This window comes from Bidens hawaiensis, unplaced genomic scaffold (assembly GCF_021521415.1).
Source record: "Bidens hawaiensis isolate Kalapana, Puna unplaced genomic scaffold, B.hawaiensis_p1.1 tig00012376_1, whole genome shotgun sequence".
NCBI lineage: Eukaryota > Viridiplantae > Streptophyta > Magnoliopsida > Asterales > Asteraceae > Bidens > Bidens hawaiensis.
The window spans coordinates 206700-224317 of record NW_027492009.1 but is presented as its reverse complement, the minus strand read 5'-3'; the positions used below and the strand labels follow the sequence as shown (position 1 = coordinate 224317).

Genomic DNA, 17618 nt, shown 5'->3' with positions numbered 1-17618 from the left:
GGATAAGATTTAGCTTTCTTTTGTTTTGGTGTTCCTGAGAGAGGGGGAGGGGTTGACAACCTTCACTTTTACTCGAGACCTAACTTGAAAATGTTTGTACCTGAATCTGAACTACCCTGCACCCGAAAAACCCGAATAAACTTTTAGTTTTGAAATTAAATATATTTTTAGGTATGATAAGCTAAGTCTTAAGCCACTAAATTTATCATAATCTGGCTCTAATCGACTGTTGTCATTCTAACTATTATGGATCGGTTGTTTATTGTTAATTTATGTTTTCCGTTTATTACAAATAGCAACCGAAATCGAACAACCAAATCACGCCCGATTGAATATGATTAAGGCTCGAGTTAGTTTTACTCTTCTTTTGTATTGTTTTATTAAGTTATGTTGGTTTGTTATTTGATTATTTGTGTTATAAACAAAGAAGAACATGTTGTTTTAATTCTAGCATTGTAGCTTTTAAAATCCTTTTATTTTTGTGTTTTTTTCTTTTGTTTGTTTGCTTTCTAGGATACTCAAAAGCCGATTAACCCAACCCGAATTACCAGAACCCGAAAAACTCGTGAGAGAATTGGGTTGGGTTATCAAGATTTATAAAACTTTGAAACCTGAAGAACCCGACCCGAAAAATGAACCCGAAGAACACCTCTACCCAATGCACCCCTCTGTACGCGGCGCATAGTGCTATAGAGGTACAATTTTGTCCGTGTATAGAGGTACAAGTTTTGTTGTATTGTACACTATATGCACCGAATAGTGCTATACGCCGCGTATAAGGTACAGTCAAACCTAGGAATGCAGAAAGCAATCCTAGTTTGTCAATTCGTACCTTATATGCCCCGTGTAGCACTATACGGGGCGCGTTATGCCCATTTGAATTATTGAGCCCGGCTCTTCCCCCCTCTCTCTCCTTTCTCTTTATTATTATATATACACACATAGGGATGAGCGTTTTCGGTACGGGTACTGATTGGTACCGGTATCGTACCGGTACCGAATTCGGTACCGATTTGGTACCGTCGGTACCAAGTTTTGAGTTTTCGGTATCGGTACGGTAGCGGTACCGGCACGGTTCGGTACCGGTATTTCCTGAATTTTTCACGAAATACCGGTACCGAACCGAAAATTTCGGTACCGGTACCGGTACCAACAATTTTCGAATTTCGAGATCGGGATTTTCGGGATCAGTACCGGTACCATCCCAATCTCATCCCTATACACACATATCTTACAATAAATATCAATATACACACATATTTTATAATATACATACACATTTTATAACATACATAAGAGAAACGAGAAAAAAAATGTTGTGGTTCAATCATTTATGTCCAGACTCGAACGAAGATGAGCCGGGTTACGCGCTTAACGATCAACCTAGCACGTCGTGGTTACCGGATTTGAACGAGGTTTCATTTTGTATTTATTTAGTATGAAGTTTTTAGTTGCTTTTTTAACCAAGACATTTTACATTACTTTTTGTTAGCAGTATGCTGGTTATGATATTCAACCTGAACAGTGTTATGGTCAGCCTAGCTCGTTGGGGTTACCAAATTTGAGACAGGTTTCGTTATATATATATATATATATATATATATATATATATATATATAGGGGATGGTTCATGCGAGAAGTGATATTACAACGAGAAGTAAATCTCATCCATTGATTAAACACATCAATGATTTAAAATAAAAGATGTATTTTTGTAATTATCTTAATAATGTAATATGGTGTTTTATGTTAAAAAGGGCAAATTCGTCTAAAGGTGTAGGATTAAAAGCTGTAACGTTAGTAATCCCTCTTTCAAGACCTAGTTTCACTCCCAAGCCGTTCTATCACACTCATTACGCAAAATCCATCCACAATATGCAATTGATACAACAAATCAACGAGTTCAACTACATTTATTGTGTGGTGTATAAGAATCGATCATCAGCGCTAGGGATCTGTTCTTATCAAGCATAATTGGGGGTTTTTAATCTTAATTGGTGACCAGACTAGACGCAAGGATTTGAGGTATGTAGGTTAATTTATGTTGTTTGTTCCAATCAAACTATAATATAAGCTAAAAGGCACCTACAGTGTGGATTTTTCTAAACATTGGTATTCTGTTTTTTCTGAAAATTGAGTAAGGTTCATCTAAAAACTGTGTAGGGCTCATCTAATTTGAATATATGCTATGCATGTTATATGTAGGTTGTATAGGGTTTATATGCAAATTGGTACTTGGCTTTTTTCTAAAAATTGGTACTCGGGTTTTCTGCAAACGATGTTGGGTTCATCTAATTTAAATTTTTGTGATGTAGGATATAAACAACATGGCATGTAGTTTGTTAACTATATCATGACAAAAAATGGAAATGCAGTAGGACTTCATTATGTTGTATTTGATGTAGGTTGTGTATGGAACTATTTCTTTTAGAGTTTGATATCAATATATGATGTTTATTTTGGAGTTTATGTATGGTATATTGTTGTTGTGTAGGGAATGTTGATACTGTACATGAGTGTTGGTGTCTTTATTGATGCTCATATTTTTGTTTTGCAATGAACGAATGTAGTTATGTAAGGGCACTAGGATAGCTGTTAAGATAATTTGGCTAGCAGTGTTATGGAACCTGGTATGTTGTGTAGGACTTCATTATGTTATGCGTTATGTTATATATGTTGTGTGGCAGTGTAGGTATATCGATATTGGTTATGTATAGAACTGTTTATTTTGGAGTTTGATTTAAATATATGATGTTTATTTTGGAGTTTTGTGTATTGTATGTTGTTATGTGGGGAATGCTGATATTGTACAAGAGTGTTGGTGTCTTTATTGGTGTTCATATTTTTGTTTTGCATTTACCAAATGTAGAGGTGTAGGGAACCAAGATAGCTTTGTAGTGTAGGTTGGCTAGTAGTATCGTGGAACTTGGTATGTTGTGTAGGTAAATCGATGTAGGTTGTGTATGGAACTGTTTATTTTGGAGTTTCTATGATGTTTATTTTGGAGATTTGTGTATGGTATGTTGGTGTTTCTGTAGGGAATGTTGTTATTGTACAAGAGTGATGGTGTCTTTATTGGTGTTCATAATTTTGTTTTGCAGTGAACAAATGTAGTGGTGTAGGGGATCTAAAATAGTTGTGTAGGGTAAGGTGGTTAGTAGTGTTGTGGAACTTGGTATTTTGTTGTAAGGAAAACTAGAATGGTATTGGGTTGATGCAGTGAAGGGAACTTGGTTACTTATGTAGGTAGATGTATTTACTGTGGTATAGGAAGTTATGGATTTTGTAATGTGTAATTTGTTTGTTTTTGCGTGTATGTTTTTTTAATGCAGCTTCTATTATGTATATAATATGTTTTTTTTCTTAAAGTTGGTAAAAGATGTATAAACGGTTGGTAAGTATGCATGGTGTGTTGATGCGTAGGGAACGTTGATATTGTGCAATGATGTATAAGTTTTATATTATTTTGTATATGATTTGTTGTGCAAGAACCATTGTAGTGGAGTAGGGTACTCTGTTGTATGTGTAGGGTTGCGTGGTTTGTGGTGTAGGTTGACTGTGTTATGTTGTTCGTGGGAAATTGGTGTAATCTGTTTATTGTGTGGGATGGATTGACATTATTAATAAACTTGTCTGTTTTGTTTTGTAAACAGAATGGGAGGCATTTGGTGTTTAAAGATTTCACGCACTCTAGTTATTAGACTTGGCGAAAAAAAATATTTGATGTGTTAAAGTCGATTCAATCGATTGAGCACTACTATGTGGCGTGTTTTAATGTAAAAATCTTTTTATTGTGGTTATTAATAGTGTCGATCCAGAAAAGAGAAAATGAGGGCAAGCAGAAAATGATAAGGATGCAAAGGATGCTAAAATGAAGATGATATATGAGTATGTATTTTGACTGTTTTTAAGCTTGTTTTTTTGGATGAACACTTATGTTTTGATCATGTCTGCATACAATTAGTTAAGAGTCTGACTCCTCTATGGATTTTGGATTACTTTGAAGTATTAATGTAATGAGTTTGAGATCTATTTATGTAATATGAATATGCTACTTGGCAGTCCATGTATGATTGTGTATTATTTATATTGGTTTGTGTTTTTTTGTTCGTATGACACAAAAAGTGGTACTTGAGATCTGTTTATACTTTTTGTCATACATTACACAGACATACAAGTAATATGTAGATATGTATAATGTTTGTGTAGTTTCATCTTTAGTGAATCGCCTTATTTTAGACTAACCTAATAATCCAAACATTTGTATTTTCGTATATGTAGGTTTTGTGTAGGTTTGGTTTAAGACAAGTAGTTTACATTGAGGACGATAAGTCGAAATATGGAGCTTTATAGTCATATATTTGAACTAAGATATATAATGTATGCTTTGTGGTGTGCATGTGTAGGTAAACACAATATGTTATCGTTTATGACTTGTTTATATTATTTTTGACAATTAAAATCATGTACAATGAGAACCAATTACGTTGATTTTATGCTTTTATGTTATTTGATAATTAGAACTTTCTTCTATGTAAAAGACACCAAGTTATATATAATTTTAACCATTTAGGTATGCATGTAAATGAGTTGTGAAGTGTTAGTTTTGTACAAGAACTTTACTTTAATCTAACCTAATAATAAATGCATATGTAATTGTATGTAAAGGTTATGTGAATGTATACTTTTAGAGTAACAGTAAATTATATGCAAGAATATAAGATGGCTACAGAGTAATTCAAAACACATATGTAGCATAGTATTTGTTCGGATTCTGTGTAAGTACACGGAGTATATAATATCATATGATATAGTGATGTTGGAAATTGAAAGACAAGGTATTATATGTTTCTTTAATTGAGATAATAATCAGCACAATCGATGTAGGTCAATTAGTCATTACAACTTGATTAAAACACTGGAATTTGGGATACACGAAAGATCGAACATATGTAGATTTAGGTTTATTTGTTGCTAAACTGGAATCTAGAATATATCGATTTTTATGGGAGATTGAATGACACTTATATTATAAAAATAGTTAAACTATTAAATATGAATAATGTGTAACTTATCCCAAATTATTGTTACTTTCTAGATATAGAAAAAACTGTTTTTACTAAAACACCCCTTTTATTAAAATAAATCATAAACAAATGAAAATTTGTGATTGGTTGGATTGATTTCTCGCACTTCTCACACTAAGAAACGTTTCTCAAATAAATCAAATCCTATATATATATATATATATATATATATATATACTAGTCGGGTGCCAGCGTGATGCGGCGGGTTTCTAAACGCAAACCCTTCGAATCACATAACAGTTAAGAGTGTTCATGGTTCGGTTTAAAGTCTTTAAACCTCTTAAACCAGTCATCAGATTGGTTTCATGGTCGTTTTTTTTACTTTCACTCGGTTGGTTGGTTTCAAAATTTTCAAACCGTAGCTAACGGTTTGGTTCGCGGCTTATGCTGAAAACAGGCCATATGAAATCAGAACAAACTTAAATGTTGTATGCATTTTAATCTCTTTTATTATTTAGTATTTGACAAGTTTTGTTATATATATTACATATAGTTAAGATATAATTGAACAAAGTCTTTTTTAATACAAGTAAACATGACTATTAAAAATTTAAATTAACCTAATTCCAGTATGATTTTTTATAATCTTCGTTTTTGATATAATTTCGCATCGTAGGTGTTCCATTAATCTTTACCATTTATGTTGCTAAAATTATCATTTTTCCTATTTTGTTATACATAGGAGAGTTGGTAACCATTCGGTTTCAATGATTCAATTTTCGGTTGGACGAAGAAAAATCGATACTAATGGTTAGGCACGCACAAGTTTAACTTGCAAACCATCAAAAACCAGCATCCAGCACCCCTACGTAGCTTATTAATTTTTTAAATGAAAAAATTATAACAATATCATACTCAAATTAAAGAGAATAAAATGCTCGATTTTATGGTGCACTTTTTTTACAAAAATATTAGCGTACGAAAAAATTATGGTCGTTTAAAAATCGTGGTAGGAAGTTAGTTTAAGATTAAAATTAAAAACATAATATGGTTAAAGATGAGGGGGCAAACTTGTAAGTTAGATGAATTGTGTTTAGAAAACAAGTTTACCCCTTTTTACACATGTACTTTATGCATTAGCATTTGTAAAACTCTTAAAATCAAGTGTCTTAATTTACCCTTGTCTCATGTATTATATATAGTATAGATATATATATATATAGGGGTGGGTTATAGTAAAAAGAGATAGTTTTCTAGGAATAGTAAGAATAAATATAGGCCCTTGGATCTAGGATCTAGTGGTTAAGATTAGTAGTTTCAAAAATACCAAATATTTTCATAGGATCTAGGATTTAGCCTACATAGTTTCATAAATAGGCTCACATAGTTTCCTAACTCAAAATTTTTGTCCTTCCTACTCTTCCTACAAAACTATGTATTTTTATTTTAACCCTTTTCTATATATATATATATATATATATATAAAATATAAAGTTGTTAGTTTGATTTTAAACTAACATATGCTACCATTACCATTATTATTATTGTTAATATTTTATTATGATTATTATTGTTAATATATTATTATTATTACTGTTGTTGTTGTTGTTATTATTATTATTAATATAAAAATATTATTTAAGGCTCCAATCCCGGCAGCCCTACTTTGGTGTTGGATTTAATTATAAACACAGTTCTAAATATCAGAGCGAATTAATTTTTTTTGCTGAATAATAAAAGGTACTTTTGTCTTAAAACATCATAAATAGTCTCAACATAAGACATAAAAGTAAAACATCATGTTTTCCTTCCTAGATGCCAGCCGCTCAGTCCATACCATGTGCCATTCTCAAGCGAGCATCTTTAGCTTATTTACCTGCGTGCATACTAAAAGTCAGCTACGTTGAGTAAGTCCTAGTTAATCAGGTAACATACATTTCATTTACACACTTATAAATACGCATCCAAAGACACATATTACATACTTAACATGTTCATCTTTCATTCATACAACTTACATACATACATTCATTCATTCTTTCATATTTTCATACTTTTTTTCTTTGTATACTTTCATGCTTTCATACCTTTCGTACTTTCATGTTTCAACTCATTTAGTTCATACATACTATCCTTACGATTTAAAGAGCATTTCGCCCTACATACCTGGGATATTATTAGGGTCCGGTGCCTTCATACCTCGGATATTATTAGCGTTCGGTGCCCTTCATACCTCGGATATTATCAGGGTCCAGTGCCCTTCATACTTCGGATATTATTAGGGTCAGGCGCCCTTCTTCTCGTTCCATACAACCATACATATCTTGTCATACGACCATACATACTTTACATATCTTTTGTTATATCTATCTATATATATATATATATATATATATATATATATATATATATATCTACGTACGTACGTATACTAAACTCTTTCTGTATCATTCAAATAATATTCGTAAACATTCATATCACATGCACCTACCACTTAAGATAAGTGTATTTACTAAGCACATAGGAGTATGCACACAGCTCCGAAAACATAACAAAGAAAGGGGCTAGAAACTCACCTGAAGTCGTTTCCTCTCGGAGTTAATGGTGATGCCTTTCTTCAATTGAGCATGGCTGACTGTTTAAAAAGTTACATGTATCAATTATCTAGTTCTAACTTTCTCATACTTCTAGGTAAGTGAAACCCTTAACGAATGAGGGTCTGACGGTAGCGGGGTCTAGGGGCGGCAGCCCCTAGCAGGGTTCTAAGGGGCAGAGCCCTTGGCTGGGGTCGAGCTACCAGGTCAGCTTGGAAAAATTTTATTTTCATTAATAAGTCTTTACCAAAAACTCATCAGAAAACTGACTTTTTCCTAATTCGAAGCGAAGTTCAAACGAGTCGAACTTCTACTCGACTCGACTCCTTTTCTAATCAAGTCGAAATCAAACTCGAGTCGACTTGATTCTATTTAAGTCGAATAGACTAACTCGACTCGACTTGATTCTAATCAAGTCAAGTCCTACCTCGACACGACTTGATTCTGTTCGAGTCGAGTCATACCTCGACTCGATTTGTTTCTATTCGAGTCGAGTAGACTAACTTAACTCTACTTGTTTCTCGAGCTTTTCCATTCCGGTCATTTCCTTACGTACCTTTAGGCCCTTTTTACTGTTAGAACGAGTTCTGAGGCGTAATAACTTCATTTCCTTGCTTAACATGGCCCGAATAGTGTTCATCCTATTTTGTTCTTAGACAACTTGTTTCTACAAAGTTTATGTTTTTCTTACTTCATGAGACCCAATTTGCCCTAGTTATCGGATCTTAAAATGAACCGACATCAAAACCTAACCTTTACACTAAAACATACCTTCTTGGATTTCAGTTCAGTTAGGTTCGGATTCGGACCAACTCGTGAATCTAGACGTGTTTTCTTGTTGTTTGATGTTGCTTGAACAAGAGATCTCCCTGGTTTCTCTTGGATCTTGGGTGAGAGGAAGGAGAGTTTGTGTGTGTTTTGAGTACGTGTATGGAGGCAGAAGGTGATGAATGAGAATCTTAGGGTTTTAGGGAGGCTTAAAGAGTTTAAATACTCCTAGCCCATGGACCTTAGGCACGTAACCATTCTCAAGTCCATGTATATCCTTAAACCTATCTAGGGATGGCAACGGGCCGGGTTCAGGCCGGGTATTACTAATCCCATAACTGTACCCGGTTATAAAATTCAGTCCCATACCCGGCCCATTACCCGTCGGTATGTATCGGGTAATTACCCGTTGGGTATTGGGTCTACCCATTAGATTGTCAAAAAAAATTTCGTTAGGATTTTTAAGTAGATTTGTTTACCATTATAGTTATCGTATATTTTTTTTATTTATATATAAACTGTTACAAACTAAAATATAACACATTACATCTATATAAACGTCATCATAAATAAATAATAATACTACAACTTTTGTTTAACTTTATGTATAAACTTGATAACATATAAAGCATAAATAATGTTGTCTATGAGGAGGGGTACGATGCGACAGGTACATGTTGGAGGCTTGAAGTAGTAAATGAGACACACAACCACGATCCTGTTGTCTATGAGGAGGGGTACGCGCAGCTCCGGAAAATGACCAGCGACGAACTTGATCTGGTTGCAACGTTATACCGGAATGGCTTGAAACCCCTTCAAATTCAAACAGCTGTACGTGACCAGTTTCCCAGTTGCTAACCCAAACTCAAGGACATATATAACTAATTGAGTAAGCTCAAAGATCAAGAGAAAATTGGTGATACCCCCATGAAGTTAGTTAAAAACCTTCCTAGCTTTACTATATAAAGCACGCGTTTATGTAACGCCCGCTAAATTGTTCGGTTTAAAGTTTTCCTACAGGTAAAGTATGTATAATTCTCAGGATTTAAACGACGTTTCTCGGAAGCCTTTACATAATCCCTGTACGTTAAAATTATGTAATCTTTCCTCCAAGATGCCTTACACTTTATACTTGAGGGGCTAGAATGAAACTTCTTATTTTATATCAAAAAAAAATATAACCTAACCCTAATCCTCCCCACCTGCAGCGATCGGCCAGAAGACAGCCCCCCCTTCTTTGCTTTGACTTTTTGAGTGATTCCAAGGCACTTATAAGTAGTTCAAGGTATGTACTACAATCCCCAACACTCTTTTCGTTCACCCCTAATCGTTTTGATGCTCAATTTTGCCGATTCTTTTCGTTGGACAGATTTCGGCCAAGGTGCAATTGACCCGCTTCCCTTGGATAAAATTAGAGTTTCTGGTGTAGAAAGATTCCCAGGTATGGCATTTACATCATATTAAAATTTCATGGCCATTGGAGGTGTTTAGGTCGGTCAATCGATTTTAGTTCGAAAACTAGGGTTTATCGGGTGTAGAATCGTCAATTGTTGAGTTTGATGCGTTAATCAATTGTAGGACCAACCGAATCAGTTTGTATATCCCTAGGGGGGTTTAAGGGCTGTGTGAAAATTATTTTTTTGGTGCTCGGGGCTGATTAGGTTGGTGATTAGTTAATCGAGTCGGTTGTACGCAAATTGTCGTTTAAACATTAAAATGAGTGTTGTAAATAGGAACCGTCGACCCTATCAACTCGGGGGACATAATTATGATGTATGAAAAGGTTAAGATGGGAATTTGGTCCATTTGGGGCTGATTTGTTTGACAATTGGTTTTTAAGATTTAGGACGCGCATATTCGACTCGATTTGCATACCGACGGGTCAGTTGTGCATCATGGTTAGCCCCGACAATGATCGTAGGGTGGATTTGGTTAATTGAAAGGTTTTAGGGGCTGAGGTAAAGTAAAAGAGTATGGGTTGGGCCTCGGGCCAAGTTGTTGGGCCTGAGCGGCCCGTTAGGCAAGTGTGTTCTTACGGTCTAGTTTAGTAACGCGTTGTGTACAATTTACAGGCCCTTACTTGTGAGTGTGCACTTAGAGATTTCCTTGCTCGTTGCTGGTGTTTGGTTGATCTCAGGTGAGTTCATGATGCCCCTTTTCACTCTTTTCAAGTTTTGGGCTAGCATGCACACCTAAGTGTTTTTCTTTCTTGATAAAATGTTTTAAACGATTTTATATAGGCTTGCTAGTATATGGTAGGCCTTGGGATGTTAAATATATATATATATATATATATATAGACACACACACACACATATATACATTATTGTTTGGCCTATATTTGGCGGAATTGTAGTCGTTTTGACTACGGATGTTGCGTATGCGTACTTTGTGTTTGCATGCGTTGATGTTACGTGTTTGGGTTGTACGTTTGCTCGACCCTGATGTTATACGTGGATGTTATATATATATTGTTATATATATAGGGATGTACTTGAAAGGATGTTTATTTGTATATATCTTTGGTATATGTATGTATGATAATGTTTAGTCTTCGGTAATGATGACTTAATGGATGCACTCTTTTTATTTTAAAACTTTTGGTATGTCTATCATATTTGTTATTACTGATATTATTTACTTAAAACTTGAACTCACTCAGCTCAAGCTGACTTTGTGTGCATGTTAGTGTGAGTTTCAGGTTAGGAAGAGGATGCCTTATCGCTTGGACGTGCACGAAGCTACTTGGACGGTGAAGGGCATACGTGGATGGAAGAATGTACTTTGAACAATTTTATTTTAAATAGTTTCATGAATTATATTTTAAAGTTGGTTTTGGGCAAAATTCCCTGGTTTTAGGGAACTTACTTCACTATTTATGTTTTCCGCTGAATTTACACTTTGAGATGTTTGTTTTAATGAAAGAAACCGTTTTCAAGTTTAATTACTTTAAATAATATTTTGTATGAATACCAACTGTGGGGCTCCCGAGGTTTAGGGTCTTACAGTTTATAATATTTATTAAAGTTTTATTAAATCCAATGTAGGTACTGGGAAACTTTTTCCATAACAATGGTTTCATGTACATACCCGGGAGAATGCTTCTAACGACAGGACGGAGGATATTTTCTTCTGTCATAATAAGTCGAATAAAACGTGGCGTGCATTCCCCGAGGTATTATTGATTGACACAATGTACAATACCAACATGTACAACTAGCCGTTGGTATAATTTGTCGATGTGACGTCTACGCCAAAGTCATTCAGTATCGCCCACGCATTTTTAATCAGGGAACGAGAGAAGAACTTCACTTGGGCTCTTGAGAAACTTAAAGAAATTCTCGATGATTGTATGGAGCCACGCGTGATACTGACTGACGCGAACCAAGCTCTTATGAAGTCGTGTGATGCAGTTTTCCCTAATGCCACCAAAAATTTATGCAGATGGAACATCTCCGAGAATATAAAGAAAAAGTTTAAGAGTCTTTATAGAACAGTATCGGGGAGGACTTTGCGTACTGGTGGAAGGTTCCGTATCAGTCTCCGACGATATAAAAAGTTCGACTATCATTGCACTCAGATGGAACGTCATTTACAAGAATACAACAGACACGGTAAGTCTTTCATGCATTTACAGTTTTTAATAGTCTAGATAGACATCTTATTAACATTTCTCTTTATTTTGTTAGAGGTCTGGTATTATATTTGTCACAAATGGTTGGAGTCATACAAACACAAGTTTGTAGCTTGTTAGATTTACGAACCCCAAAACTACGGCGAGCACACAACAAACAAAGTTGAGAGCCAACACGCCAATTTAAAAAGGTACCTCAATAGAACCAACAATTCGCTCGACACCATTACAAGGCATGTCCATAAAATGGTTAATACTCAGATGGAAAAAATTGGTGGAACGTTTGAAGGGTCCTGTTCTAAGGTCATGAAAAACATGGTCTGCAGGCCCGGTTACAAAATTTACTAAATAGGGTATCCATCAAGGTTCTTGATCTAATTGTAAACGAGTATCATTTGATAGACAAGATGCATGATGGTGGAGCTTCATGCAGCCACCATTTGTTTATGTCTACAGGGTTTCCATTTGCTTGTCGGCTGGAGGGATACACAGTTAACAATAGATGTATTAGAATAAAGGATGTACACCCATTCTGGAGGAGGCTAAATTTTGATCCAGCGTATCCGCAGAGAGAAGAACTAGACTATGAAGCAAGAGTAGAGGATATCAAAAAAAAACTTTCATCAATAAATGACCGTAATCAAAAGAAAAGTTTGTTCTCGAAGCTGATGTGTTTTTCCACATATATCAATTAAGAAAGACCTGAGAAACGGGAGGACCCTCGGGGGCGTCCTAAAAAACTAGATCCCCTGAGACACAGCTCCTACACCCCTTCCTCGTCACGGGTGCCCACACATGAAATCCTACCCCTTCGCTGTCTCGTTCGATGTCCCAGTCTTAGTCCCGGTTTAAAATTTCGAGCATGCGACCTACAACATTGAAACGTTCTTCTATTGAGAAACTGTCAGGAGCTCACCTTGGGTTTCCTTTAATGGATTCTCTAGCCCTCGTACCGTTGATAGTAAGGTTTATGAGCGTTATTCCCAGCTGGGCACACCCGTTCATCTCAAACATCAAAGACGTAAGCCCAGACGGTAATTACGAATTCCGAGAAGTCGCTGTGGGTTTGGGGATGAATAAAAAAAATTGGGCTGATGTTAGGCAAAAATTGATGAACGATATGGACACGAACGAAGCGTGGTGGAGGTTCATGTTCAATAGAGAGGCTGATGATTATTATGATACGGTTCGTACCAAACTATACTGGTTCAATACGGTTAGACCGGCAACAGAGCGTCATTGATTCCACATACCCCCTCATGGACACCTGATTGCTCAAGCATATGGGTGTATTCTAGTCAATCTACATGGTAGTGACAGTCATTCTTATTTCCTGATGAGATATGGTCTTAACCAGCATTCTGATATTCCGGTTATAGTCGTTGTTAATTATGGAGGTAATCACTGGAACCATGTAAAATTGGAAGGGGATTTCCAAATGGCGTGGCTAGTAAATAATTGGGCAAGACACACGCAACCAGAAGCATTAGAGTGGGACGCTTGAACAAGTATACGAACATAAGCCAAACTTGACATAGGTCCGATTGATTAGGCTATCAATCTAGTTTAAAAAAAGTCATATGCTAAAGGAATGTGTAATTATAGTCTACTTAAATCAACCAAAGGAAGGTAGTGTGAATAAACTATAACCACTCAAAGTTGTTAGAATTGGTGTTTAAGAAATCAAAGTTAATTCTAATCTTTATACTTTACTAAAACTACTTGCTTACTCAAATTCATATTTTCATGGTAGACATGAAGTTATACATTCAATTTTCTTCTTTGTCATAGGGTAATTCACTTAGAAATGAGAGGTTATTCTATCTTATATTATTAAAGCAAGTTAATCACATACTCATCATAATAATCATTAAGGAAGAATGGAGTGGATTCTTGATTTAGATGATAACCTTTACATACTGATTTTCTTGTCTAAAACTTATCTCCTTGTTCACCTATTTTATGTACTTTAATTATAAAAGAATTAGTTTAAAACCATCCTTAAATGATTATTATCTCTGGTTAATTTAAAACAAAGATTCATTATTAGAAATCATTCGTGTCCATGGATCGATACTTGGTTCTTACCAATATTATTTTACATATACGATATGTACACTTGCCTATTTGTGTGTGATTTAGTCCTAGTAGAAACCATTTTTATAAATTTAAAATACGATCTTGTGTGGAAAGCTACCAACATATTTTAACCATCACTCACGCATGATATCAATACACAATAAATTTGAAGAGTCACGTTACCCCACTCTGATTAGACCATGTTGTCTTAACCGAGCCACGCTGGATTCAGAGTTTAGCATGAAGTATTTAAGATATAATAAATATAAAACATATAACGTTTTTCTTAAAATTATATTAAAAAATTTGCAACACGAAAAAATAATGAAATTATACCATTTCATAGAAATGGAATGCTTATTCCACTCTTTTCAGTAGGTTTGTATCATCTCTACTGCATGATCTCAAAACTAAGATCGTTTGCAGAATGATGAACTGCACTAGATTTCGAACTCGTAATTACTCGACATCTCTTTCAATCAAAGAATCAAAAATGCTTATGAAGTTGATGATACACTCCAAGTGTTTGATGAAATGCTTCAAAGACAAGCTCCACCTTCCATTATCCAATACAGTTAGTTGATTAATGTTATTGTGAAGATGAACCATTATTCGACCGCGCTTACGCTCTTTAAAAAATGAAGTTGATGGGTATTCTTGCTAATATCTATACAATGAACATCTTTATTTATTTTCATTATCTCCTTAATCAAGTCGTCTATGGTTTTGCCTTGTTAGTCACCGTATTCAAGCAAGGTCATCCACCTGATTTAGCCACCTATACGATGCTAATTCATGGGCTTGTTCTTGCGGATCACGTTTTTGAAGCTATTGAGTTGTTCAAGAAACTGATTATAGACAAACTTTGTGAGCCTGATCAGATTTATATTATGTTTGGAAGCATTATTAACGGGCTTTGTAAAACAGGTCACACTAGCAATGCCCTTGAGTTGCTCAGGTTCATGGAAGCAAGCTCGTGTAAACCATGGGTAGAACAATACAATACGGTTAATGATAGCCTTTGAAAAGACAAAATGGCTGATCATGCACTCAAAATATTTTCCAAGTTGACTGAAAAGGGTGTTTTTGTAGACGTTTTGACATACAACTCTTTGATTCAAGGTCTATGTAACTTTGCTCAAGATACAGAAGCTGCAAAAATGTTGATGGATATGGAGAAGGAAGGAGTATCTCCGTCAGTCGTCAGTTTTAGTATCTTGGTGTATAGGAAATGGTACAAAGGGGACTATATCCAAATGTAATCACATATAGTGCACTAATTTATTGATACCGTCTACGCGGTGAAATAGATGAAGCAGAGAAAGTTCTTGATGGTATGATGTAGAGAAATATTTTGCCCAATATCATCACATAACAGTCTGATAAACGGATACTATAATAAGAAGAAAACTAATAAGGCTATGCATCTTCTTCAAGAAATCCAAGACAAGGGTTTGATTCCTAGTGTTATCACTTACAGTAGCATGATACAAGGTTTGCATCAGCGCATCCGACAATGGCTATAGAACTCTTTAAGAAGATGCAAGCAAAGGGCCCGACTCCCGACATATGCACCTACGGTATCTTGTTGCATGGAATGTGCAAAAACTCCCATTGTTCGGATGCATTGGTTCTTTTTCGTTCACTTGGAAGTAAAGAATTGATGGAAAATGTAGGGTTTCATACCATACTGATTGATCATTGTAGCAAATATGGTAAGTCTAAGTTGGCTATGGATCTGCTTGATGAACTTTTATTGAAAGGATTGAAACCAAATGTAGGACATATAATGGGATGATACGTGTATATTGCCAAGAAGGGTTGTTGGTTAATGGTAAAGAATTGCTAAGAAAGATGGAAGAGGGTGGTTGTTTGCCTAATAGTGTTGCGTACAATTTCATTGTTCAAGAGTTGTTGAAGAAAAACGAGTATGTAGAGGCGGAGAATTTTCTTGAAGAAATTTTCAACCGAGGCTTCTTGCCTAATTCTACTAATTTTTCGATGGCACTACGCCTAATTCCAGAAGTAGGGCAAGAATCTCGTATGCGAACCATCCTTCTAAAACTAACAAGTGTAGAAAGAAAAGATGACTGAATATCTAAGAACCCAAGTTTTAGAATTTTATAAAAGTTCAAAATATTATTGTTTGGTTAAAAATTGACAAAGGTGATTTTGTAACCAAAGTAGTAATTGGGGCTTTGTGCTTGCTTGTAACGAATGTAAAAATGATAGAACACCGCGATTTGTTGCGAGGAAAAAACTCGTTATCCTGAGGATAACAAGAAAAAACCCCGGGCGGTGAAAACTATCACCACCGGTTTATTAATAACAAAAAGTGGTTACAATTGGTGGACTCAAACTGGATCGTGATTACAAAGAATGAGTACTGCGAAGTCTCATGTGATAAAGTGTGTGTTATGATCCGTTTATAGCTCTATTTATATACAAAAGGAGCTAACAAGATTGTCTACAATAAAGGAAACAGAAGACTAAATTCCAATTAGCCGTTCCTACTTTTCCGGGAATAATTGATTCTTTCCTGATTAGCCATCCCTGTAATTCCGGAGATAACAGACTCTTTCCAATCAGCCACATTTCCTTTTTGAATACGTTTTATTTAAGGTAGCCGTTTGACCTTGTTTAACACGTTCTTTGAGGTTGTTGACGAGTAGTCCGAGTCTGTATCTTCGGAGGATACTATATCTTGGAGTTATCTTGAACATATCGTTTTCTTAGGATACTAAAAATCCGAGCCCTAACAATTGTCCCCAAAATTAACGGCTGTAAAAGGTGGTTTACACCTATTGATTTTTTGAATCTCGAATTCTGCAGATGGAGTGGATAAGCCGATCATTATCCACGTAAATTTCTTTGCTTCTTCATCTTCAATCACCATGAGTAAAAAACTCAAGCTTTCCGTCATCAAGTGAAGGCTCAGGAGGCTAAGGCTGATGGGTTGGAGACTCCTGTTTGGGATGTGGTAGCTTGAGAGAAGATCGTGGCGGAGCTGAGCGGAGAGAATGTGGAAGAGTCTTCCTGTTTGTTGAGAACAAAGCCTGGGCATTGTTCTTAATTTCCTGCAATTTCCGTTAGTAATGACATAATCTTTTGGCTTTTACATTGTGTTTTAATTGTATGATATTTTAGATAACTCATGTTGATACGTTTTATTCATAATGTGTCCGAGAAATATTTTTGAGACTTAAGTTTTCAAAACAGAACATCTTAAGGATAATGTACCCAGAAAACATATATCTTAAACTTATTATATTTCAGAATAAAATATTTTAAGGATTATCTCTTCTGAAAATATATCTTTAAGACTTATCATAAAACATCTTAAGGATAATATATCCTTATGCCTTGTGTGAGTTATCACAATCAAACCAAAAGATCATACCTTGAAATTTAAATTGAGTGATAGAACTATGTGTAAAGAGTACCTTCATGGAGATCATTTATAAGTCTAGTTAGCTTACATATGATGTCCCCAATTGTTGAGCTTTTTGAAGTATC

General features: G+C 35.2%; 1 pseudogene; it reads left to right on the top strand.

Moving 5' to 3' along the window:
* Window positions 1-14532: 14532 nt before the first annotated feature.
* LOC143540849 (uncharacterized) lies at window positions 14533-16198 on the top strand (annotated as a pseudogene).
* Window positions 16199-17618: the final 1420 nt, after the last annotated feature.